This window comes from Bubalus kerabau, chromosome 14 (assembly GCF_029407905.1).
Source record: "Bubalus kerabau isolate K-KA32 ecotype Philippines breed swamp buffalo chromosome 14, PCC_UOA_SB_1v2, whole genome shotgun sequence".
Taxonomy (NCBI): Eukaryota; Metazoa; Chordata; class Mammalia; order Artiodactyla; family Bovidae; genus Bubalus; species Bubalus kerabau.
In genome coordinates, this window is record NC_073637.1 from 81,539,696 (window position 1) to 81,567,655 (window position 27,960).

The 27,960-nt window shown below is 38.8% G+C and overlaps 1 long non-coding RNA gene across 1 annotated transcript; it reads left to right on the forward strand.

The window, feature by feature from the left end:
- Positions 1–746: 746 nt before the first annotated feature.
- Positions 747–27,960, forward strand: LOC129627359 (uncharacterized). Its single transcript, XR_008702580.1, has 3 exons — positions 747–988; positions 13,771–13,825; positions 26,330–27,960. It is a non-coding gene; the product is annotated as an uncharacterized LOC129627359 (long non-coding RNA).

Genomic DNA, 27,960 nt, shown 5'->3' on the forward strand with positions numbered 1-27,960 from the left:
ACTCTATTAGTCTTTGCCCTGCTTCATTCCGTATTCCAAGGCTAAATTTGCCTGTTACTCCAGGTGTTTCTTGACTTCCTACTTTTGCATTCCAGTCCCCTATAATGAAAAGGACATCTTTTTTTGGGTGTTAGTTCTAAAAGGTCTTGTAGGTCTTCATAGAACCATTCAACTTCAGCTTCTTCAGAGTTACTGGTTGGGGCATAGACTTGGATTACTGTGATATTGAATGGTTTCCTTGGAAACAAATAGAGATCATTCTGTCGTTTTTGAGATTGCATCCAAGTACTGCATTTCAGACTCTTGTTGACCATGATGGCTACTCATTTCTTCTGAGGGATTCCTGCCCGCAATAGTAGATATAATGGTCATCTGAGTTAAATTCACCCATTCCAGTCCATTTCAGTTCGCTGATTCCTAGAATGTCGACATTCACTCTTGCCATCTCTTGTTTGACCACTTCCAATTTGCCTTGATTCATGGACCTGACATTCCAGGTTCCTATGCAATATTGCTCTTTATAGGATCAGACCTTGCTTCTATCACCAGTCACATCCACAACTGGGTATTCTTTTTGCTTTGGCTCCATCCTTTCATTCTCTCTGGAGTTATTTCTCCACTGATCTCCAGTAGTATGTTGGGCACCTACTGACCTGGGGAGTTTCTCTTTAAGTATCCTATCATTTTGCCTTTTCATACTGTTCATGGGGTTCTCAAGGCAAGAATACTGAAGTGGTTTGCCATTCCCTTCTCCAGTGGACCACATTCTGTCAGATCTCTCCACCATGACCCCCCCCTCTTGGGTTGCCCCAAGGGCATGGCTTAGTTTCAATGAGTTAGACAAGGCTGTGGTCCTAGTGTGATTAGGCCGGGAGGACCAACCCCATGTCCAAGGAGCCGTGGCTGCATGGGCGCAGGAGGGCCTAGAGGAACTATCCCATGTTGAAGATCAGGAAGGGCAGCAGTGAGGAGATACCCCTCGTCAAAGGTAAGGAGCAATGGCTACACTTTGCTGCAGCAGCCGTGAAGAGATACCCCACGCCCAAAGTAAGAGAAACCCAAGTAAGATGGTAGGTGTTGCAAGAGGGCATCAGAGGGCAAACACACTGAAACCATACTCACAGAAAACTAGTCAATCTAAATCCCCTTACCGTTCCTCTTTTCTCTTAGCCTGGGTGAGACCCCCCTGAGGGGGTTTTCTCCAAGAAGCACGCTCTGCATATTGTGCACGCAGTCTGTTTTAAAAGCTCCACTGTTCGAAAAACTTTTTATCTTCCTCAGGCTTAGGCAATACTTTGAGAGGCTTTGGGGGCAAAGTGGGGAACTCTTGGGCCCTGGAAGGTGCAAACGGAGGCGGCAGTGATCGCCTTAAATCAGAAAGTGGTGGATACATTTTTTTAAAGGTTTGTGCAGAGGGGGAAGGAGCTCGTCAGGGCGCCTGGTCACAGTGTCCTGTAAGTCCTCTCCTCTCTCTGCTGATTTTTTCTTCCTTCTTCTCTTTAAATCTTTCTCAAGTTTTCTTTCTCTCACTCTATCTTCTTTACTTCCTCTACTCTTCTCTTTCACTTTCTATCATTTCCTTTCTGTTTCCCTCTTTCATTCTCCCTTCTTCCTTCTTTTTTCCATCTCTCGATTTTCTGTCACTCTCTTTCCTTTGTTGATTTCCACCCTTCTTTCTCTAACTCGCTTTTTGTTTGTCTCTCTCTAGTTTGTTCCCTCCCTGTCTCTCTTCCTCTCTGATTCTCTTTCTCTTTCCTTCTTACCGTCTCTCTCTCTCTCTCCCTCTCTCTGCCTTTCTCACTTTTCTTTCCCCCTTCCTTTCTCGCTATCCTTCTCTTTCTTTCGTTTCTTTCCCTTTACCCTCTTTTTTTCCCTAACCTTTTTTTTTTCCTCCTCCCTATATTTTTCTCTGTATCTCCTTTTCTAACTTCCTTTCTTCCTTTCTCTATCTTGCTGCGTTCCCTGATTCCTGCCTTCTCCGTTCCTTTCTCCTTTTCACTCTTTAGCTCTTTCTCTATCTTAGATCTTTCTCTATTTTCTTTCCTTTTTTCTTTTTCAATTTTTTTTCTTTTTTCTTTTTATTTTTCTCTCTCTCTCTTTTTTTTTTTGCTTGGGTGAGGCCTCCCTGAGGGGGTTTTCTGCAAGGAGCAGGCTCTGTATATTGTGTATTCTTTAAAAGCGTCTTTGTTTAAAAGAAAACTTTTTTATCTTTTTCAGCCTTAGGCAATGCTCTGGGAGGCTTTGGATGTAAACTGGGGAATTCCTAGGCCCTGGGAGGTGCAAGCAGAGGTGGGATAGTCGCCTTAAATCATAAATTGTTGGATAAATTTTTAAAGGTTTGTGTAGAGGGGGAGGGGGCTCCCCAGGGTGCCTGGCCGCAACGTCCTGTACACCCTCTCCTTCCTCAGGAGGTAGAGCACAGTCTCCCTCCTCTTCTTTGTCAATGGCAGAAAATATGATCTGCACAGAAGGTGGAGACCCACTACCGTCCACCGCTATAGCCTCTCCCATAGGCTATCCAACAGCCTCATGACGGGGGTCCAGAACATTTTTAATCATATTTGTAGGATAAGTTTTTAGTTGTTGTTGTTTTTTTTTTTGTTTTTTTTTTTTACCTTCACCCAAGTATCTAAATTAACAGTAACTTCTTCTGGAAACAAAGGACACTGTTCTTGTACAAATGAAAAAAAAAAAAATTACTCCTATAAAGAGCTGTCTTCCGCTTGATTTAGTGTTACCCATGTCAGAAAATTAAGTATAGTAGAAGATTAAGTTTAGTTTTCAAAGATCAGTTTTTTTTCAACCTTTTAACTCCAGAAACCGGGTTTTCTCTCAAACCCCTTTAACACTTCCCACTCCTTCTTACCCTGTCTGTCTCTGTCCTACAGTGGGGTCCACGGCACCCTGATGGGGTCCTATCCATCCTGTAAATTCAACACACACTTTCTCTAAGGTACCTACCTTCGAATTAGCCTGTTCCAGGTGCCACTTGCTGGGGTCCAGCCCCAGTGGATCCAGAGAATTCGAAGTGGGGACGGCGTCGGCGAGGATCAGGAAACAATTGCTTAATTAAATGTTAATTAAGGATATAGAGAGTGGTTAAATAAGGATAGCTCAGTGAGGAAATTCAGTGGAGAAAAGAGGCTGAATAATTCAGCCAGAAGGTGAGAGAAAGAACGACATGGGGAGACCAAGTTTTGGTGAACAAGGCCCGCACTTTATTTTCCAAAGTAGTTTTTATACCTTAAGTTATGCATAGAGGATAATGGGGGAAGGGGTAGAGTCATGCAGTAAGCCAGGCTTTCTTCCTGCAAACTTATCGTATGCAAAAGTTTAGGTGATTTGCATCATCTTCTGGCCCAGAGGCCTGTTAACATTTTAAGACCCTTTCTTCAGAAAACTTAATTTTCTCTAAAGGTGATTAGTCAGGCGCCACCCTCCAAAAGCATTAGAAAAAGTTGCATTCCTACAGGGCAAAGGTGTGGTGGGCTATAACAAGAAAAAGAATTAGCTCAAGGGTCCAAGGTTACAAACATTAAAGCTACTCCTTACACCAATTATATTCATCAATACACTGCCAGGGACACAGTAGGTAAGGGATATGGAGACTTAGCAGCAAACATTGGCCCAAGAAGTGAAAAACCCTTCACCAGTACAATTTCTAATCAATCTTTTAACTGCTCAAAGGAATCTGTATTCAGACAGTTTAGAACATCTCATGCCTCTCACAGTTGGGAGGCTCTGAACAATCACATGTGGCCAGAAGAACCTGTTCAGGAGAGAGATGGTGGTGGGGGACAGCCCCCCGTAAAGTCAGAGGTGTAGGTGAGAGCACAAAGCAGAAAGTAGGCAGACTCTGGTTTTGGGGTAGATGCTCGAGAATTTCCAGTGGGACTCCAGAGCCTCCTTCTTCATGACCTTTGCCATGGACGGAGTTCCTCATGCTGGCTCCCAGCAATACCTATCATCTGCTGTCTCCAGGTCACCCTGGATACTACCCCCAAGGGAGTCCTTCCAAAATGCCAATGCCATCATTTTATATATTTCATTAATATTCTTTAAATATTCACCATAATAGAGCTGCCAATTAGGTGTTTTCTCATGTGGCTGCTCAAAAAGGTAGTATTAGTGGCTATTTTGAATGTGATAAGAGGGGTTCTCAGGCCATAGATAGGATAAGCAGGAGAACATGCTCCTTTCTTGCTTAATGAAGTCATGATGGGACAGGGGGTCTGGATGCCTTTTCAAAGCGTGTAAGTGTGTGGCTGCACCTGCTGGTCCACTCTCCCTCCAGGCTGCACCCTTCCCCTCGTCTAATCATCCCTCAGCCACGCAGGGATGCTCACACGTCTGGAATGAGCTCTTCCAAGCCCAACCCCCGAGCGTTTGCTCAGGTTCTTCACTGCTCAGAATCCCATGCCCCACATCAGTCGGACGGGACAGCTCCTATGTCTTGGAAGACTGAACTTAATCATCTCTTCTGCTTTTAAATCTTCCCTGATTCACTCAACACAGCTAGTTACTACTTCCTTGGTGCCTCTATTTAACTTAGTGCAAAGCCTTCTTCATTCATGCGCTCATTCATTTAGCCTTTTTCTCAACAAATATTACATCAATAAACATGTCACGTATGTATAGTCTCTGCAAGGGACGGTATGCATGATTGTGAATAAAATATTGAGAGAAATGCTTATGTGAATATGCTTATCCAGGTTTATATAACTTAGGGCCTCTCATAAATATTCATAACTAAAATGCAGTCATTTATTTCTGTCTCTCATATTAAAACATAAGCTTTTTGGAAGACTGATTAAAGTATATATTTATTTGTATTCCTCACATTTAGTACAGTGCCTGATAAACTGTGGGTGTGCAAAGTTTTTTTAATGAGACCAAACTGATTTAATAAACCATTGGCAGAGTAGCTTCTAATTGTATTTATTTTCTTCAACCCAATTATCATGCCTGTATTTACAAACACATGACTTAAAATACAATAGGGTATCTAGAATGGGATTACCTTGAGGAAAAAGAGAGGAAAATATGTATAAGTGCACAATATCATAGCTCATTATACAAAGAAACATGAGTTCTTTGTTAGAGGTTAGAATGTTCCCTCTTATTCAAAACAAATGATTTTAAAATATTTTAAAGCAATTATTTAAATCACTTAGGTAAAAAAAATTAAATGATAAATATGTAGAGTATAGAGTATCCAGAGAAATATAGTAATAATAACCTATCAATAAGAGTCAGTAGAGAAAATTCAACTCACAGCTTCATAATATTATATAATATGCAAATTATTATTGTATTATATGCAATTATTATATAATTATATATAAATATATAATTTATATATAAATTTATAAATAAATATATATAATTATATAATATTATATAATATGCAATTATTGAATATTATATAATATTCAAAACAGAAAAACTCTCAGATACATTTTATTTATCTATTCATTTATCATCCTTCTCTCTATCTCTCTATCATCAACTTATCTAGAATCCAAATAGAAAAAAAATAAAAAAGGATAAGCATAGGCAATTTGTTATTTTACATCTCTTTGTAATTAAGTATATACTCACAGATTAAAGGGGTTTCCCTCGTAGCTCAGATGGTAAAGAATCCGCCTGCAATGTAGGAGACCCCGGTTTGATTTCTGGGTTGGGAAGATCCCCTGGAGAAGGAATAGGCTATTCAAAAGAGTCTGACATGACTGAGCGACTTTCACTTTCACTTTTCACTTTCATAGATTAATTTACAGCTGAACTTATAAAGCTCTTCAGTTCTTCCCTTACTTTCTAGTGTCAAAATACAAAGTAAAATAAAAAAGAGAGGGGCTTTGATTTACATATGTGTCAGAGCGCCTTTCCTCAAAATGCAAATTGCCTTGAACAGGTAACAGCTCCATCCCTCAGAGTCATTGTCCACAGAGAAGATGAACACGGTTCAAAACTCTGACTCTCTCTGACACACAAGCACTTGCACGCAAACGCACATGCACACACACATTAAACTTAAAACTTTAACATTTAAAAGAAATATCTGCCACTTACAATACTATTTTTACAACAAAGAGGCTTATTTTCACTGAAATGTGTTTTATTATTTTATTTCATTAAAACTATCTTAAATTAATGTGTTGGGAAAAGTGTGCTGATATAAGATGTATGAGGACCACAGCCAGGGAACCTAAGAAACTGTGTAGAAGTGAAAATTAATATTAAATCTTAAAGCATTTGAAGATTTCTCTGTCAAGTAAAACACTTTGGAAAGCAAAATATATCATTGATTATAAAGAGTTATTTTATAAATGTTAATGAACTTGGTTTATACTATTGAGAATATGAGATATCAGACATAATTATAATGCCAGGTAGACAGGTATGTAGATATTGGTGTAGTTATAAGCATGGTGGTAATGGAGCCCAACTTGCAACTCCATGGACTGTAGCCCAGCAGGCTCCTCTGCCCATGGGATTCTCCAGGCGATAATGCTGGGGTGGGTTGGCATTTCCTTCTCTAAGGAGTCTTCCCAACCCAGGGATTGAGCCCTTAAGCCTCCGGCATTGGCAGGCGGGTTCTTTACTACTGGTGCCACCTAGTATGTCTATTTTTTACTGCATATTTAAAATGAAAAGTATTTTTAAAATGCAATTCCGGATGGGGAACACATGTATACCTGTGGCGGATTCATTTTGATATTTGGCAAATCTAATACAGTTATGTAAAGTTTAAAAATAAAATAAAATTAAAAAAAAATGCAATTCCATAATTTACTATTTTACCATGAGCTATATATCTGATTATTACGTTTCTATAAAACCTGGTGAAACAAGTTTTAGAAGGTCATGTCCTCCTTGCCCAGCTGTTTTTGGATATTCCCCACGTGTGCTAATCTGTTTGTCTTGCTCCCTCGTATCGGGAATGACGTGTGAGCAGGATAATCTCCAGTATCCTAGCTAATAACATACAATCGCACTTTTGTGCTAATGCAATTGGCTGCATTCATGCATGGCCTTCTATATTTGTGAGGTAAAAAAGCTTTTTAAAAATTCCCCTGAAGCCCTGCTCCCTAGTTCTCAATCTCCTTCTCGTTCTCTGATACGACTCACTAGTTTCTTGCTCTTCTTTCAAATCCCAGGCAACTTCCTATTTCTTCCTCTTATGCTTATCTTTTACCATTAACATCTCTCTAAAACATGCATCCTTTATATCTAAAGTAACTCTACATCCCAAGTAGAGATGAATTGTGGAGATGAACCCAAGTAGAGATGAACAGCAGGTCTATTGCTGCTACATAATTACTGGCATCTTACGCTTGAAAGAGCACCCAGGTTTGAATGGTCAAATCATTCACTCAGTGGTTAATCTCTCAATCTATAAGCCTTTTTTCCATATTAAATACGTTTACCCCAATTCTCCAAAACTTGACAGGATGCTCTGATCACTTCCTTTGTTTCACTGAAACCCAATCTGAACTTGAGAAGAGAGCTTCATTTCTTGCAATCTCCTGAGAAGGAAGTGCTCCTCTTTCACATGCCCAGACAGAGGGGAGGAATGTTGATATTCTTTAGCTCTGAATTGCTACCCCCAGGCTGCTCTACTCTTCCATAAATTTCTGTCCTTTGAGGCTCAAGTATACATCTGAATTTATACCATTACTTTATGTCTCAACAGACTTATTTAATAACTCTCTGGATTCTCTTGTTTTTTCAAAGATCTTTCCAAGGTTGGCCCCATCCTTGCTGACGAGTTGGGCTTCCCTGATAGCTCAGTTGGTAAAGAATCCGCCTGCAATTCATGAGACCCAGTTCAATTCCTGGGTTGGAAAGATCCACTGGAGAAGGGATAGGTTACCCACTCCAGTATTCTTGGGCTTCCCTGGTGGCTCAGCTGGTAAAGAATCGCCTGTAATGAGGGAGACCTGGGTTTGATCCCTGTGTTGGAAAGATCCCCTGGAGGCGGGAAAGGCTGCCCACTCCAGTATTCTGGCCTGGAGAATTCCACAGACTGTGTAGTCCATGGGGCGGCAAAGAGTCGGACATTACTGAGCAACTTTCACTTTCACTTTGTTTAGTAGTTGACTTTGTTCTGAATAGTCCAACTTAGAAACTTAGCCCCAAGTGTTTGTCATCCTCAAAGCAGTGACTTTTTTTTTTTTTTTTTTAACCATGCTTTGAGGTATGCAGTTTCTTATTTCCACATCTAGGGATCAAACTCGAACCCCTGTATTGGGAGCATGGAGTCTTAACCACTGAACCACCAGAGAATTCCAACAGTGACTTTTCTTTAATTCCACTCTTGCAAAATCATTTCTAAACCTGCATCTATAAAGTCATCTAACTCAGAAATATCCTACGTCTAAAAATCTTCAGTTATAATGCCTTTCATTCTGTCTCCAAATGATCATTTGCCTTTTTCACTTACTTGTGTTTATTTTCATGAGAACACCAAGCACAGTGCCCTTTCTTTTTGTCCTATTTCATATATTTTTGGCTTCCCTTTTCTTTATTTCCACACTGATTCCATTTTTTTCCAACTACTGTAGAGTTTGGTCAAAAGCAAATTTGGATACCATCCTCTTTCAACCATTCAGCTATTATTCTCTCTTCTCGTTTTCAGCTTCCCACTCTTTAACTGCTTCTTCTCATCAGAATAGAAACATACACCAGCCTCTTCCAAAAGGCCAAAAAAAAATAAAGACTAGAATTTCACAACCTTAGCCATCTTTCTTCACTTAATGCTCAAATTTCTTGAGAAAAATATCTACTAAGGGATCCTTTTTCACCTTTCATTTCTTTAACATATATATTTATATTCCCTTTCCTGCAAACTCTCGCTGTATTTAAATCACCTAAGCCACTATGGGCTTCCTTAGTGGCTTAGACAGTAAAGAATCTGTCTGCAGTGTGGGAGATCTGGGTTCAACCCCTGGGTTGGAAAGGTCCCCTTGAGGAAAGCATGGCAACCCACCCCAGTATTCCTTCCTGGAGAATCTCATGGACAGAGGAGCCTGGAGGGCTACAGACGTGGGGTCTCAAAAAGTTGGACACAACTGAGCAACTGTGCACAGCACAAGCCACTACTTATCCCTTACCTATTGAGTCCACCTTGCCAATGTATTGGGCCCTGCTGATCTTTCCATCCAGTTGGAATAGTTTACACTAATTATCAGGATAAGGTTTGTCTGATGTAGCATAGTGAGGAGGCATGAATGGATATGACTCAAATTTAGGTGATCCACTTAGATGCCTTTGGTATCCACTTGCCCAGTTTGGTTGTAAATAGGTCAAAGAGTCATGTTTCAGGAAGAGTGAGAGAATCAGTATCTTAGGCCTTACCGGGGGATAGGACTCTAGGTTATTCTACCTTGTATTCCACCTGGTCCGGCAGGGGTGCTGGTAGACATTTAGGGTCATCTAAGATGGGTCACAGAGAACAGAGATGATGCTCATCTGCTGGGGTCTCAAGTCCGGGAGAACAGGTATGGGCTGAAGTTCACTTACAGAGTTCCTTAAGAAAAGTTTTCCACTAGAGTATTAAAAAGATGATCTTAGAAAGTAAACAAAAGTAGGGAATAACTGAGCACATCAAAATCCATTGAAGAGTGTGATCTGCTCTACGCAACATAGATTTATCTTTCAGGACAAAAGGCACTATCCATTCAGCTGCTAGTACGCTTTCCTGTCTAAGGATGTTTGTGAGTCAGACTGCTACAGGACATGCCTGAGCTGAAGAGAACTGCTTCATTCACAGGCACACTCCTTTCGAGAGCTATCATGCATCCACTGGCTGGCTACAGAGGGAACATAAAGCAGGTCTTCTGCAGTGGGGGACCACTCTGGCCTTCTGTCTATTTCCAGCTCCATCCAAGGTGGGCTAAACCCCTCTGGTGACTGCTCCATGGCCCAACTTCTGCACAATTCCCATTTTGTCACTTAATACAGATCATTATATTGAGAACATTACCTTATTAACACCTGCCTCCATTTCTGTTTTATTTCCAGGGAGCTCAGCCTGTGGCAAAGTCACTCTGTACCCACTTGACTATTTTTCCGCTCCCTCCCACCTGTGTGCTTTGCCCCAACTCACTGTCCTTCTCCCTCACCCTTCTGGAAACAAGCTAGTTCCCTTCAGGCTTCGTCAGTGCCTTTATGAAGGTCTGAGGGAATACTGCTCTTCCGGTATCACTGGGCTTCTAACTGCCTTCTTATCTTTGATCAAATGGTAAAATTCTCTAATAGGTCTGTTCTGACTATGCTGCACACACAGACACAATCACACACACACATCCCCCAAAAACACACACCCCAAGCAAGCACTCCTAACTCCTTTTTAATGATCTCTCTGTCTCTGTCTCTCTCTTATTTCCATAGCATTTACTATCTTTTAAATATATAGTATATACATTATAGATTTCTTGTATGTACTGTTCACAGTTTGTCTTCATTCAAAAAAAAAAAAAGTATATATATATATATATAAGCCCAGATAGGGAATGATCTTCAGTTGCTATTTTTTTCCTCATTACTGTATTTAAGCACACAAAAATGAGTCCAGGCACACACTGGCACCCGGTACATATTTGTAAAATAAATGGAATCCACTTAGAAATTTCACAAACATTTCCTAATTTACTGGTTCAGATTATCACCCATGATCAAGTTCTCGTATGTGCCATGCCTTTCTTCCTTCTTATATATTAATAATGTGCTAATATATCTAGAAAGCCGGCAGCTATTCTAGGGACATATTTGTTTACCTCAATCGCCTTTCCAAATTGTTCTCAAATTGTTGTCTATTCCACAGTTATTTCTTTAACCTTGGTTCTCATATCTTTCAGAATTAAACATATTCTAGTTGCTTCCTTTGAAATTGACTTCAAATCTTTACTAATTCTTCTTCTACAAATAGAACAAAGTTTTCAATGTGTGAGTTTTTATTTTTACTCTTAATACTCACATCAACATGAATTTCTTATCTTTCTAAATCATTTTCCCCCCTGAAAATAGCATGTACTCTCACGGTCTTTCAGTTAAGATGCTTTTGGCTGCTGGAAATCGAATGACAGCCAAATGTAGCTTAAAAGCTAGACAGTTGATTGCCTCTCATAATGAAAACTTGGAGACGGACAATTCCAAGTTTAGTGCAGCAGCTCCAAAATATCAACAATGACCCAGGTGCTTCACAGCTTTCTGCTTTAACATTCTTAGTATGCTGGCTTTTGTTCTTGTTCTTCCATCCCCAGGCAAAGATGAGTCACATCTTATGGAAATATCCCATGTGAGAAGGAGTGAATAAAATATAAATATAGAGCTCCTCCATTTTACCAGGAAAATTAATCTTTCTTAGTAGGCACATGTAGTCTCCCTTATATTTTATACAAGTCTGCTGCTAACTCGCTTCAGTCGTGTCCGACTCTGTGCGACCCCATAGACGGCAGCCCACCAGGCTCCCCCATCCATGGGATTCTCCAGGCAAGAACACTGGAGTGGGTTGCCATTGCCTTCTCCAATGCAGGAAAGTGAAAAGTGAAAGTGAAGTCGCTCAGTCGTGTCCGGCTCCTAGCGACCCCATGGACTGCAGCCCACCAGGCCCCTCCGTCCATGGGATTTTCCAGGCAAGAGTACTGGAGTGGGTTGCCATTGCCTTCTCCTTATACAAGTCTACATCTAAACAAATCATATATGAAAAAGTTCAAGACCTGCTTAATTAGAAACTTTCAAAATAATTTTTATCATAAATTTTAGAAGAAGATTTATCTCCATATTTACCTTAATAAAGAAATGTTTTAATGTTATTGATGTATTTGAAAGGTTCTATGGTATATATATTACTTTGTGTGTGTGTGTGTATATATATATATATATATATAATATTGACATATATAGAATATGAAGATATAGAATATCAATATAATATATATTGCTGATGCAATATTACTATAGATTAAAATATTGTTGTGATATGATTATAACACACATACATATGTAATTCTAAATTATAATTTTAATTTATACATTGTATCCTATCTGATTTTTTTCATTGTTGATGAAAGTCAAATCTATTGTTTTAACAATTTACTGAATAAAACTTGTCCTTTTTTTTACTTACAGTGAGCAAGAACCAACTGAATTATTTCTAGGGTGGTTTGAGTGGAAGAATAATTTCTCTCTGCTTGCCCTCATGCATTTTGTTGCTTGAGTGGTATCTGAAAGAAATTTGCAATTCTTTGAGCAATAAAATGGACTGTTGACTGATAAGCAAATAATGTTGTATACAAAACAAGGTATTTTTTACATGTACATAATCCATTTTTAAATCATTTCTTGGTCTAATTGCTAAAATTGTTTCAAAGTCTAGAAGCACTCCATTTAAATTGCTAGCAAATAATTTGTTGGCATTTTAGGCCTTTTATTTTTAGGGGAAGGGACATGCCTTCAAAGTACCTCCTTCATTTGGAACTTTTGTGAAACAATGACAGCAAGTTTCATCTCCAAAACAAGAAACACAAAAGCAGACATTTAAGAGAGCATTTATGATTTTAGACTTTTTGGTGATGGTCATTCTGACTGGTATGAGGTGATACCTCATTACAGATTTGATTTACATTTCTCTAGTAATTAGTGATGTTCAGCGTCTTTTCATGTGCCTGTTGGCCATCTATGTCTGCTCTGGAGAAATGTCTATTTATATCATACTGCTCAGCTGTAAAAAAGAATGAAATAATGCCATTTAAAACAACATAGATAGACCTAGAGATTATCACACCAAGTGAAGTAAGACAGATAAAGTCATTTCATATGATATCACTTATATGTGGGATCTAAAAAGATGGTAGAAATGAACTTATTTATGAAACAGAAATAGATTCACAGACATGAAACACAAAATTACGGTTATCAAAGGGAGAAGGTGGGATAAATTAGGAGTTTGGGATTAAAATATACATACTGACATATATAAAACAAATAACCCACAAGGACTTCCCTGTGTTGCACAGAGAACCATGCTCAATATCTTGTAATAACCTATAATGGAAAAGAATCTTTCAGGGAATATATATGTTAAAAAAAAAAAAAAAAGAACAGCATCTGGAGAAGTAAACATTTGGGGAAAAAAAAATATAAAAATCATGTAAATGGTACATGGGGAGGTTAAGTATCAAGAACTCTTTGTGTCTCCAGATCACCAAGTGTGAAGTGTCTCTAATGAAGGTTTCTAAAGAAACTGTTCCTTTTCTGCTTTATGCCCGTAAATAGCATTGCCACTTCAGGCTATCATAACAATACTGAAGATTATCTAATTATTTCTTTTGTTGTGATGTGTTGCCAAGTAATAAACTTTCTGATTATAGCTTATCTTCTGGTATATTCTACAGGATAAAAATGCACGAAGTAATTAAAACTATCTTGTAATCATTCAAACATTTGGAGCTCTCACTGGAAAAAAAAAAAGTAAACTTACTTAATTTGTATCTTGATAGTTGAACGTGATCTTCTCTGCCTAGTAAGAAAAAACATTTTTTTTTTCTTTCTGGTTGGCATAAATAACATTTGGAACACATCTGTCTGATAGATACTTATAGGTACTTTATTGCAGTCTATCTCTTAACTGAAATTTAATTAGCACCATTATTTTATGTTTGGGAAATGCAAGCTTAGATGTGTTAAGGTACTGTTTAACAGACAAAAAAATAGGTGGAAGAGCTATAAATTGAAACTTATTCTTTTCTTGTTAAACTTGCACAGGTTGTCTTCCTATCATATTTGTGGCACTATTTATTGGCATCTTCTATAAATTAAGGTGAGCAGTATGTTATTTAACCATTTTATTACTTTTATGTTTCATTATTTTTGCAAGTAAATAGTTTTCAAGAGGGCAAGAAGCATATTAAATATAGTTTCCTCATGTGGACTTAAGCAAGTGGTCATGACCTAATCTGTATCAATTAACTATGATTTTCCATGATTTGAGGAAGACCAAATTAATATTAAGTAATGCAATTGAGCTTAATCACAAGCTTATCCATTTTGTTTTGGTAGGCTGTAATGCCAAGTAATCTTTTGCCTAAAACTTTTCACTTATAAACTAGCTATTTTTAGCAACTTTAATTGCAATTTATAGAGTGAAAGAAAAAAATCACAGATGGTAATTTACAATGAAAGCCATTTATCATTATGGGGTAATTAAAAAATTGCAGCTTTTTCTCATTAGCCTTCTCCCTCAACTTAGTTTCTATTGATTTTTTGTCTTGAATAGTTGAGAGAAAATTATTACAAATTGTATGTACTCTTGAATGCTTATCTTAAACCAAAGCCTAATTGCTAAATTTTAGCTCCTATATACATCAAATTCCACCTGTGCTTGCCACTGTTTTTTGTCTCTCTTGTAATTAGACACTGTCCAATATCATCAACTCTTCTAAAAGACTTGAGGAATGTTCTTAGGGTACTTTCTTTTTTAGTTCTCCATTAGGTAAGTGAAGATAGCCTTTAAAAACAAATAAAAAATCATTATCTTAAAAAACCTGACAGTAGTCTAATATTCTGCACAAATAAAGGAAATGTATCAGTATGATTCATATAGAATTGTGAGTAATATAGAACACTAATGCTGCAAGTGACGGTGACTGCAGCGATGAAATAAAAAGACACTTGCTCCTTGGAAGAAAAGCTATGACAACCGAGACAACATATTAAAAGGCAGAGACAGCACTATCACTACGCTGACAAAGTCTGTCCATTCAGAGCTGTGGTTTTCCCAGCGTCATGTTCAAATGTGAGAGGTGGACCATAAAGAAGGCTGAGTGCCAAAGAATTGACGCTTTCAAACTGTGGTGCCAAAGAGGATGCTTGAGAGTCCCTTGGACTGCAAGATTGAATGCAGTAGGAGAGGGGAACAACAGAGGATGAGATACTTCAGTTCAGTTCAGTCACTCACTCGTGTCCGACTCTTTGCAACCCCATGAATTTCAGCACGCCAGGCCTCCGTGTCCATCACCAACTCCTGGAGTCCATTGAATCAGTGATGCCATCCAACCATCTCATCCTCTGTCACCTCCTTCTCCTCCTGCCTTCAATCTTTCTCAGCATCAGAGTGTTTTCAAATGAGTCATTTCTTCGCATCAGGTGGCCAAAGTATTGGAGTTTCAGCTTCAATATCAGTCCTTCCAATGAACACCCAGGACTGATCTCCTTTAGGACGGACTGGTTGGATCTCCTTACAGTCCAAGGGACTCTCAAGAGTTCTCCAACACCACAGTTCAAAAGCATCAATTCTTCGGTGCTCAGCTTTCTTTATAGTCCAACTTTCACATCCATACATGACCACTGGAAAAACCATAACCTTGACTAGACAGACCTTTGTTGACAAAGTATTGTCTTTGCTTTTCAATATGCTGTCTAGGTTGGTCATAACTTTCCTTCCAAGGAGTAAGTGTCTTTTAATTTTATGGCTACAATCACCATTTGCAGTGATTTTGGAGCCCCAAAAAATAAAGTCAGCCACTGTTTCCACTGTTTCCCCATCTATTTGCTGTGAAGTGATGGGACCGGATGCCATGATCTTAGTCTTACAAATGTTGAGCTTTAAGCCAATTTTTTCACTCTCCTCTTTCACCTTCATCAAGAAGCTTTTTAGTTCCTCTTCACTTTCTGCCATAAGAGTGGTGTCATCTGCATATCAGAGGTTATTGATATTTCTCCTGGCAATCTTGATTCCAGCTTGTGCTTTTTCTCATGATGTACTCTGCATATAAGTTAAATAAGCAGGGTGACAATATACAGCCTTGACGTACTCCTTTTCCTATTTTGAACCAGTCTGTTGTTCTATGTCCAGTTCTAAGTGTTGCTTCCTGACCTGCATACAGATTTCTCAAGAGGCAGGTCAGGTGGTCTGGTATTTCCATCTCTTTCAGAATTTTTCACAGTTTGTTGTGATCCACAGTCAAAGGCTTTGGCATAGTCAATAAAGCAGAAATAGACGTTTTTCTGGAACTCTCTTGCTTTTTCAATGCTCCAGCAGATGTTGGCAATTTGATCTCTGGTTCCTCTGCCTTTTCTAAAACCAGCTTGAATATCTGGAATTTCATGGTTCACGTATTGTTGAAGCCTGGCTTGGAAAATTTTAAGCATCACTTTACTAGCTTGTGAGATGAGTGCAATTGTGCGGTAGTTTGAGCATTCTTTGGCATGAGATGGTTGGATGGTATCAATAACTCAATGAACATGAGTTTGAGCAGACTCTGGGAAATGGTGAAGGACAGGGAAGCCTGTCCATGCTGCAGTCTGTAGGGTCACAAAGAGTCGGACACCACTGAGAGACTGAAAACAGTGTTTCCAGGACATTTAAGTATCATCTAGTACAATTGGCCCTCTAGCATTGAATGCCCTTCTTCATGGCTGCTCAGCCTCCCTTCCATTCCTAGTCCACTTCTAGTGGCCAGGAAGAAAGGACTTCCAGAGAAGATTATTATAACAGTTTAGCATTACCACCTATTGTGTGCATGTTAATTTGCTTCAGTTGTGTCTGACTCTTTATGGCCCTATGGACTGTAGCCCCCAAGTTTCCTCAGTCCATGAGATTCTCCACGCAAGAATACTGGAGTGGGTTGCCATGCCCTTGTCCAGGAGATCTTCCCAACCCAGGGATTGAACCCGCTTCTCTTGGGTCTCCTGCATTGGCAAGTGGGTTCGTTACTGCTTGTGCCACCTTACTACTTGTTAGGCTACGACAAATAAATATAATAAATCATTGTTTTCTATTTTATGGTTTCTAGTCCAATAATAAGAAACTTCAAAATAATTGTTGAACAGGTTAGCAGCCTTCCTCTTAATATTACAATTGGTAAGTCCAAATTTGAGTTACAATTATCTTCCTTTGGATAAAATGACATATACTATTGTATCCATCAAATATTTATTGATGCTTCCAAAAGAAAAAAAAAAGTATGGATGGTTGAATGACATTTCTGTGTCTTTCAACAGTCTTCTAAAATGGCTTAGAAGAAATTGTACCTCTCCCCTTGCTTGTTGAAACATCAAGAAAAAAATCCGGTTTTCATCAATAATACAGAAAACACAACTGGACTCCCACAAGCTTGGCATAAAAGTTCTGTGTGTGGTGTGCATGTGTGTGCATGCATGCACTGTCAGGAGAATCTAAAGGGCGAGTTTTCATTTCCCTTTTTGACCACACCTCCCCCCCACTTAGTATTTCTTTTTATGGTGGTCAGAAGATAAGACAGATATACAATCTGTTTGTCTATGAGATCTCCAGTGGAGTTTCTGATGAGGGAAGGAAACGTACTTAATCAAGGTTTAAATTATTCATGTGTGTGTGTGTGTGTGTGTGTGTGTGAATATGTGTGTGCCTTTGTTTTGACAAAGTATGTCTCAGTTTGTTGTTCAGAAATGGCTTGCAAACTTTAGGAGTAAAGAATAAAGGAGCATTCATCTAGTTTGCCAAAGTACAAAACTGGCAGGAATTTGGATAAAATGCTCCTAGGGGATCAAATGGGCTTCCCTAATAGCTCAGTTGGTAAAGAATCCACCTGCAATGCAGGAGACCGTGGTTTGATTCCTGGATTGGGAAGATCTGCTGGAGAAAGGATAGGCTACCCACTCCAGTATTCTTGTGGCTCCTCTGGTAAAGAATCTGCCTGTAATGAGGGATACCTGGGTTTGATCCCTGGGTTGGGAAGACCCCCTGGAGAAGGGAAAGGCTACCCACTCCAGTATTCTGGCCTTGAGAATTGGGCAGCAAAGAGTCGGACACGACTGAACGACTTTCACTTCAGGGCAACACAAATGTATGCATTTACCATGTCCTATAATTTATGTTTTCAAAAATTTTAAGTGCAAAAAAAATATACTGAAAAAGTATGAAATTTAGGTTTCCAATATTATGATTCAAAAAGTATCACATAATGGTTCACACAGAGTTTTACAGAAATTTCCACATTCAGTTTTATTGATAATAAAAAAAATCCTCCATTATTAGCTCTCAAAATTCTCCTTTGTCCTATTACTATGTGCTCTCCTTAGCCTAAAGTCATTGATTAGAATAGATCTAAAGACTATGGCAGCCCACTCCAGTGTTCTTGCCTGGAGAACCCCAGGGACGGCGGAGCCTGGTGGGCTGCCGTCTGTGGGGTCACACAGAGTCGGACGCGACTGAAGCGACTTAGCAGCAGCAGCAAAGAGTCTATACAGCCAGTACACCTGAGTGACCATAAACGTAAATTTACTTTCAAAATCAGTCAATTATTTGCCCTATTTTGAAAATAAAATATTTGGAATATATAAATATGGCATGTTCACATATAATGACAACTCTTTAAAAATGTAAGTTTGCACACGTTCATATGGGGGACATTTGTGTACTTACAGCTGATTCACGATGTTAACAGTGGTGTGGCAGAGGCTGACACAGTATGGTGAAGCAATTATCCTCCAATTAAAAGTAAATTAGAAAAGAAGCAATATTAGAGTACTAGAGCATCAAAAACAATCTTGAATTGGCTTAATGTTTTAGTTACATTTTTGATTAGGTATTGTTAATGTGCTTCAAAGGAAAATATTTGAAATCATCATTTCTCTCGAAAATAATGTATTTAGCAGAAGAGGTAAAAGAAAGAATGTTTTTTATAATTATTTACACAAATGAATAGAGACTCTAATATTGCACAGCAAGACAGTGACGACAGCTTGTAAAACACTTGATTTCCCCGTGAGACCCTTTATAAATGGCAGCTGTGGAAAGTTGAAACCCGACTGAACGTCGTGTGCCAGGCTGCGGCTGACACATGGGTCGCTAGGATTTGGGGGAAAATATCAGGTTGGATGAGAACGAGAGGAAAGTTACGTGCATCCTCTCATGTTTCGCATGCTAATATTCAGCTGAAGATAGGAAACAAGGTACCCTGCCATCAGCTGCAACTCAAGGAGACGCAGTTTTCCCCTTAAGCGAGAGTGGCATTAGCATTCACAAAGCCTTCTATATTTTCACTGCTATTACACCCATTTTAAAAATTAATTTTTTTTCAGAACACCTTCAGAGAATATAAAATTAAAGCTCTTACAATTGCAAGGATTTAAGACATTACTACATTTTTTTAGTATTGACTAAAATGATGTTTCATTTTGCATCACTGGTGAATGACAAGCATTTTTGGATGTTACATGTCTAGAATGATCTTGAATATTTAACATTTTAACATGAAAACATATATTTTAGAGGATGTTATGTGTTTGGGCTTATATGATTTATTATAAATTCTTTTTTTTTAATTTTATTTTATTTTTAAACTTTACATAACTGTATTAGTTTTGCCAAATATCAAAATGAATCCACCACAGGTATACATGTGTTCCCCATCCTGAACCCTCCTCCCTCCCCATTCCATCCCTCTGGGTCATCCCAGTGCACCAGCCCCAAGCATCCAGTATCGTGCATCGAACCTGGACTGGCAACTCATTTCATACATGATATTTTACATGTTTCAATGCCATTCTCCCAAATCTTCCCACCCTCTCCCTCTCTCACAGAGTCCATAAGAGATTTATTATAAATTCTTTACAAAATATTTATAAATGAAGTACTTATTTGGACTTATACTTATTTGTACTTATTTGGAATTATAGCACACAATAAAGTTTTAGATCAACTGTAAGAAAGCTGAGTGCTGAAGAATTGATGCTTCTGAACTGTGGTGTTGGAGAAGACTCTTGAGAGTCCCTTGGACTTCAAAGAGATCCAACCAGTCCATCCTAAATAAAATCAGTCCTGGGCGTTCATTGGAAGGATTGATGGTGAAGCTGAAACTCCGATACTTTGGCCACCTGATGCGAAGAGCTGACTCATTTGAAAAGACCCTGCTGCTGGGAAAAATTGAGGGCAGGAGGAGAAGGGGACAACAGAGGGTGAGATGGTTGGATGGTATCACCGACTCAGTGGACATGGATTTGGGTGGACTCTGGGAGTTGGTGATGGACAGGGAGGCCTGGTGTGCTGCGGTTCATGGGATCGCAAAGAGTCGGACAGGACTGAGCGACTGAATTGAATTGAACTGAATATGGCTTTATAAATGGATTATATTTTTTAATAATATATAGCCTAAAATCCACTTGTAAATAATTTATGCATATGTCTATTTTCTTTTTGCTAATATAAGCCTTGGCAACCCTATATTTAAGTGATTAGATACAACAGAAATTAGAAAAATAAAACATCAAAATGTTGTAGCTTTCCCATGTCATATAATTGATCCTTTTTGTTGAAATAAAAAATGTCATGCTAAAGGCAACTCAATATCAGAAAAGCAAACAGCTAATCAAAAATAGACAGATGAACTTAACAGACACTTATTTAAAGAAGAGAGAGAGATGGACAATAAACACATGAAAAAGAATGCTCAATATCACCAATTATTATAGAAATGCAAATCAAAACTACAATGAGGTATCACTTCATATAAGTCAGAATGGCAATCTTCAAAAAATCTACAAGCAATAAATGCTGGAGAGGATGTGGAGAAAGGGAACCCTCTTGTACTATTGGTAGAAATGTAAGTTGATACAGCTACTGTGGAGAACAATACAGAGATTCCTTAAAAACTAGGAATAAAACAGCCATATGACCCAACAATACCACTATTGGGCATAAAACCCTGAAAGAAAAAAAGTGAAGTTGCTCAGTCATGTTTGACTCTTTGTGAACTCATGGACTGTAGTCCGCCAGGCTCCTCTGTCCATGGGATTTTCCAAGCAAGAATACTGGAGGGGGTTGTCATTTCCTTTTCCAGGGGATCCTCCTGACCCAGGGATCGACCCCAAGTCTTCTGCACTGCAGGCAGACTCTTTACCATCTAAACCACCAGGGAAGCCCACGTAATACCCTAAGGAAACCATAATTGAAAAAAGTGCATGTATCCCAGTATTTATAGCAGCACTATTTACAATAGCTCGGATGCAGAAGCAAACTAGTTGTCTATCAACAGATGAATAAACAAAGAAAATGTGTTGTACAATATATGCAGTACATAAATGTCCATATTAGCCATAAAAAGTACAAATTTCAGTCAATTCTAGTGAGGTGTTTGATATATAGGGTAAAGTAAGTCAGAAAGAAAAACAAATATGATATATTAATACATATATATGGAATACACCAAATCCTTTGACTGTATGGATCACAACAAACTGTGGAAAATTCTGAAAGAGATGGGAATACCAGACCACCTGACCTGCCTCCTGAGAAACCTGTTTGCACATCAAGAAGCAACACTTAGAAGTGGACACAGAACAATCGACTGGTTTCAAATGGGGAAAGGAGTATGTCAAGGTTGTATATTGTCACCCTGTTTATTTAACTTATAAGCAGAATGCCGGGCTGGATGAAGCACAAGCTGGAATTGAGATTTCCAGGAGAAATATCAATAGCCTCAGATATGCAGATGACACGACCCTTATGGCAGAAAGTGAAGAGGGACTAGAGAGCCTCTTGCTGAAAGTGAAAGAGGAGAACGAAAAAGTTGGCTTAAATCTCAACATTCAGAAAACTAAGATCATGGCATCCGGTCCCATTACTTCATGGCAAATACATGGGGAAACAGTGGAAAGAGTGAGAGACTTTATTTTGGGGGCTCCAAAATCACTGCAGATGTTGACTGCAGACATGAAATTAAAAGATACTTGCTCCTTGGAAGAAAAGCTATAACCAACCTAGACAGCATATTAAAAAGCAGAAATATTACTTTACCAACAAAGGCCTGTCTAGTCAAAGCTATGGTTTTTCCAGTAGTCATGTATGGATGTGAGAGTTGGACTATAAAGAAAGCTGAGTGCAGAAGAATTGATGCTTTTGAACTGTGGTGTTGCAGAAGACTCTTGAGAGTCCCTTGGACTTCAAGGAGATCCAATCAGTCCTACCTTAAAAGCTTCTACACATCAAAGGAAACTATTAGCAAGGTGAAAAGACAGCCTTCAGAATGGGAGAAGATAATAGCAAATGAAGCAACTGACAAACAACTAATCTCAAAAATATACAAGCAACTCCTACAGCTCAACTCCAGAAAAATAAATGACCCAATCAAAAAATGGGCCAAAGAACTAAATAGACATTTCTCCAAAGAAGACATACAGATGGCTAACAAACACATGAAAAGATGCTCAGCATCACTCATTATCAGAGAAATGCAAATCAAAACCACTATGAGGTACCATTTCACACCAGTCAGAATGGCTGCGATCCAAAAGTCTATAAGCAATAAATGCTGGAGAGGGTGCGGAGAAAAGGGAACCCTCTTCCACTGTTGATGGGAATGCAAACTAGTACAGCCACTATGGAGAACAGTGTGGAGATTCCTTAAAAAACTGGAAATAGAACTGCCTTATGATCCAGCAATCCCACTGCTGGGCATACACACTGAGGAAACCAGAAGGGAAAGAGACACGTGTACCCCAATGTTCATCGCAGCACTGTTTATAATAGCCAGGACATGGAAGCAACCTAGATGTCCATCAGCAGATGAATGGCTAAGAAAGCTGTGGTACATATACACAATGGAGTACTACTCGGCCATTAAAAAGAATACATTTGAATCAGTTCTAATGAGGTGGATGAAACTGGAGCCTATTATACAGAGTGAATTAAGCCAGAAAGAAAAACACCAATACAGTATACTAACGCATATATATGGAATTTAGAAAGATGGTAACAATAACCCTGTGTACGAGACAGCAAAAGAGACACTGATGTATAGAACAGTCTTATGGACTCTGTGGGAGAGGGAGAGGGTGGGAAGATTTGGGAGAATGGCATTGAAACATGTAAAATATCATGTATGAAATGAGTTGCCAGTCCAGGTTCGATGCACGATACTGGATGCTTGAGGCTGGTGCACTGGGACAACCCAGAGGGATGGTATAGGGAGGGAGGAGGGAGGAGGGTTCAGGATGGGGAACACATGTATACCTGTGGTGGATTCATTTTGATATTTGGCAAAACTAATACAATTATGTAAAGTTTAAAAATAAAATAAAATTAAAAAAAAAAGAAAAAAAAAAAAGAAATATTGTCTCCCCCCCAAAAAAGAAATCAGTCCTGAATATTCATTGAAAGGACTGATGCTGAAGCTGAACTGCAATACTTTTGGCCACCTGATGCGAAGAAACAACTCATTGGAAAAGTCCCTGATGCTGGGAAAGATTGAAGGCAGAAGGAGAAGGGAACGGCGGAGGATGAGATGGTTGAATGGCATCCCCAACTGGAGGGACATGAGTTTGAGCAATTTCTGGGAGTTTGTGATGGACAGGGAGCCTGGCATGTTGCTGTCCATGGGGTCTCAAAGAGTCAGACATGGCTGAATGAATGAACTGAACTGATATATGGAATCTGCAAAGCTGGTATTGATGAACCCAATTGCAGAGAAGGAATGGAGATACAGATATTAAGAATGGGTGCGTGAACATAGTGGCAGAAGGAAAGAGTGGGGTGAATGGAGAAAGAAGCATGGACATATAATCACTACCATGTATGAAATGCAGAGCTGATAAGTTGCTGTATAACACAGGGAGTCCAGCCTGGTGCTTTGCAATGACCTAGAGGGACTGGGGTAATGGAGGGAGGCTCGAGGTGGAGGTGATGTGTGTGTAATGAGGGCTGACTTGCACGGTTGTACAGCAGAAACCATCACAACATTGTAAAGTAATTTTCTTCCAGTTAAAAAATAAACAAATAAAAAAAATTTTTAAAAGATATATGTAGGTCAAACACAATTCATGGGAGTGTTCTTCACGGGTATTCCTCAGCACATAAATGGCTATGTGAGTTGTGAGTTGTCCAGGTTATCTGCTGCTGTCCTTCTTTCCAACGGGCCTGTGAAGCTGAACCCAGCCATGAGTTACAATGTATCTGACGATACTTCCCATCACTTAATTTCACAAACACTCCTCTAAGCTGCTTTATCCTTGTGACTATCAGGTGTTTCGCGAATAAGGGACTAGTTTCTCTACAGTTTTCATAAACATTTATTTTCTAAGTATTTAGCAAGGCTGTTTAGCAATGGCTGCATGGAGTAATTCTCCAATAAGAGGTGAAAAGCATACTTCCCTGAGGAAAATATCAAACTGCTCAGCTGTTCGACACTCTCAGTTATCATTTCATGTTTAGAAAGCCTCTGTGCATTAAGACTTCTAAAATAAATTAAATGAGTGTCCCCATTAATCACGTCTATGCTCCATTTAAAGACATTATTTATGGCTGAGGTTTGGCTGTTTTCTTAGCATTACACTAAATATTTATTGTGAAGCATCTGAAAACAGCTTTCCTTTAGGGATTATCAACACTTCTTCCTGTTCCCTGCCACTGAGAGATTTAGTCTTCAAAGTATATTTTCATGCAACCACCTCCTCAGGGTCAAGATTTACAGTTTATCTAAGAATGCTGCAGATTTAATAGGATGTTTTCCTGGGAAATTCTACCCTTTTTCGACTGGAGACAATGTAACTTTGTTCATAAATGACACTAAGCAGTTTACACATGAAAGGTAAGAAGACATTTGAGAACAAACTCTCATTATAGATTATGAAAAATGTTTAACTCAAGTAATGATACATTCTTTATTAGCAAAAATATAGAGAACATCTAGCACATTTTAGCATTGTCTAAAATGCATTCAAATATAACTATTAAATGTAGGAGGTGAGCTCTGCTTCCTTAGATTTATTCTTCATAATGTTCAGGGCTGGATCCAATTCAGAGCTTCTAAGTTTTCACCTCCCTCTCCACCAAACCCCTCGCCTGATCACTCTGATTTTCTGTTTGTTGGTTTTGTTATTCTTGTTTTTCTGTTTTTAGTCTCAGAAATGTCTTAATTTATGGAAAGTTGCTTTATTTGTTCAGTATTCTTTTTACAGACATTCATAAATTTGCTTATTTTTTCTCTATTAACTAAATCCATTTCATTTCCCAGGATCATAAGAAATAGCCTAAGTAATTGGAAACTTTGCTGTATCTTCTCATAAAACATATATTTGTTTTTTATTTATTTACTTTTATGGAAAATAGCAAACATGCAGAAAGGTGCACATAATCAACATATCCGTTTAATCTGCCCCCAGATGAAGAAATATAGTATTAGCTGACACTCAGAATCTCCCATATTTCCCATTTCAGCCAATATCCCCAAGAGTAACGTCAATAAAATGTTTACTGGCACAAATTAGTTTTGCAACTTATGTAAATAAAATCATACAACATATACATTTTCTGGCTAGTGTCTTTCTCTTAATATGGGCATATGTACAATGATGTTTATCACAGCACTATATGTACCAGCCGATAAAAGTGAATAATAAAAAAGTTCATCATGTGTCCAACGTAGGGACTATTATATAGTTATAAATAGAATGCTAAATCTGTATTTTTTCCTGTAATAAATCCATTATATACAGTTTTAAATTGTTGTTCAGTCACTAAGTCGTGTCTGACTCTGTTAATCCATGGACTTCAGCGCGCCAGGCTTCCCTGTCCTTCACTATCTCCCCAAGTTTGCTCAAATTCATGTTCTTTGAGTTGGTGATGCCATCCAACCATCTGATCTTCTGCAGCTCCCTTCTCCTTTTGCCTTCAATATTTCCCAGCAACAGGGTCTTTTCCAATGAGTTGGCTCTTTTCCAAATAGTTTTAATATATACTTGCAAATGACTAATTATACTGTGATTCTATTTTTAAGATAACTACATATCTGTATGAATTTTTTACATTTCTATTTGAATAAATACATACAACGTATGACAGAATGTTAAAATGTCTCAACTCAGAGCAATAGGTTTGGGGAAGTTGTTGGAAGATTATTATCTTTTTAATAAAATTCTGCAATATTGGCTTGTTAACGTAAACAAGTAGTCATCGTGTGATTTTAAAAACAGCAAATTAAACAAACATACTATTTGTTAAGAATGAAAGAATAAATAAACCTGACATATTAAGCATGGAAAAATTGAAATATGAATGAATGACAAATTGTGGAAAGAGCACACCAAACATTAAAAATCCAAATTCAAAAATTAAAAGAAGGGGAGTTTAAGTATAGCTCTCCCCATCAAATCTTGAAACATGCTCTTTTCATAATAAATATTGTAAATACTGATTTCAGCCGGAACTACTGCAATGCTTCACCATTGGTGCCCAGAGCAATTGAATGCAAAACCATTAGTCAAATGGAAGGACCTCCTCTCAGGACAATGGAAGGGTCCTGACCCATTATTAACTAGCGGTCGAGGATGTGCTTGTATTTTTCCACAGGATGCAGATTCTCCAATTTACATCCGGGACAAGCTGATTCGCCATGTTGCAGTCCCCAAGACATCCAGTTCCCCCATTGCTTCGATCATAAAAGAGGATCCCGCCGGAAGGGGAGGCAAGATAAACATTGAGATCCCGGCGAGACTGATGGGGCTGCTGCAGCGCGAACTCCAACCAGAAAATAATTCTACTTATTCTGTTTTGGCTTGTCTACCCTCTCCTTATGTTTTTCTCTTTACCAACGATTCTGGAAAACTTAATGTACATATGACTTTCACTGGTGGACCCAATGTAGTGACTTGTGAACAATGCATGCTCTCATCTTGTTTAAACCCTCAATATAATGTTTGCTCCTTTGTAGTGTTACAACGTCCACCTTATCTTATGATGTAACCACTTATTGATATATTAATTATGGTCTCGCTGTGTTACAACAACTACAAGATTTAATGTGATCGTGATGGTTTGTGGGCCTACTTATTTTAGGAATATCAGCTTTAATAGCAGCAATTGCTTCTGTTACTGTGGCAGCAATATCATTGACTCAACAAGTGCGTACTGCCCAATATGTTGATACCATGTCTAAAAATGTTTCTTTAACTCTAGCAACACAGGAAGCTATAGATAGGAAATTAGAGATGAGAGTAGATGCCTTAAAAGAGGCAATAATGCATATTGGGACTGAGTTACAGGCTTTAAAAGTGAAAATGGCTTTGTCTTGCCACGCTGATTACCGGTGGATATGTGTGACATCTTTAAAGGTAAATGAGACAGATTATGAATGGGAGAAAATAAAAAATCATATCTCAGGTGTTTGGAACAGCTCTGACATTGGCCTGGACTTAGGGAAACTTCATAATCAAATACAGACCCTGCAACACTCTTGACTGGATTTTACTGCCGCTGGAGCAGCTGATGACTTTTTTCACACCTCCTCTAACTTTATTTCTGGAAAAACATTCTGTCTAATCTTCTCATAATCATTCTTCCTTGTATTGTCAGGATTCTTTGGCAGAACATTCAGAAGCTCGTGACTGAGCTGCATCTGGCTGTTTTAAGAAATAAAAAAGGGGGAGATGCCGGGAGCTGGCATATTACATATTAAGTGCAGCACTTTCCACAGCATCATCTTTTCAGGATCTGAAATAGCTCAACAGGAATTCTATCACTGCCGGGAGCCAGCGTGAGGAATTCCGCCCGTGGCAAAGGTCATGAGGAAGGAGGCTCGGCATACGCAAAGGCGGGATCAAGCCTCAGGAGTCCCCCTGGAAATTCTCGAGCATCTACCCCCAAAACCAGAGTCTGCCTACTTTCTGCTTTGTGCTTTCACCTACACCTCTGACTTTACAGGGGGCTGTCCCCCACTACCTCTCTCTGAAAAAAGAGTTAGCTTACAGCTCCAGTTAATAGTTCCTGGGTGTGACAGTGTTTAACCTACAAACTCCTTTGGAAGTCCTCTAGCCTGCCTGAATAGGTTTTTCTGGCCACATGTGATTGTTCAGAGCCTCCCAACTGTGAGAGGCAGGAGATGTTCTAAACTGTCTAAACACAGATTCTTTTGAGTAGTTAAAAGATTGATTAGAAATTGTATTGGTGAAGGGTTTTTCACTTATTGAGCCAATGTTTGCTGC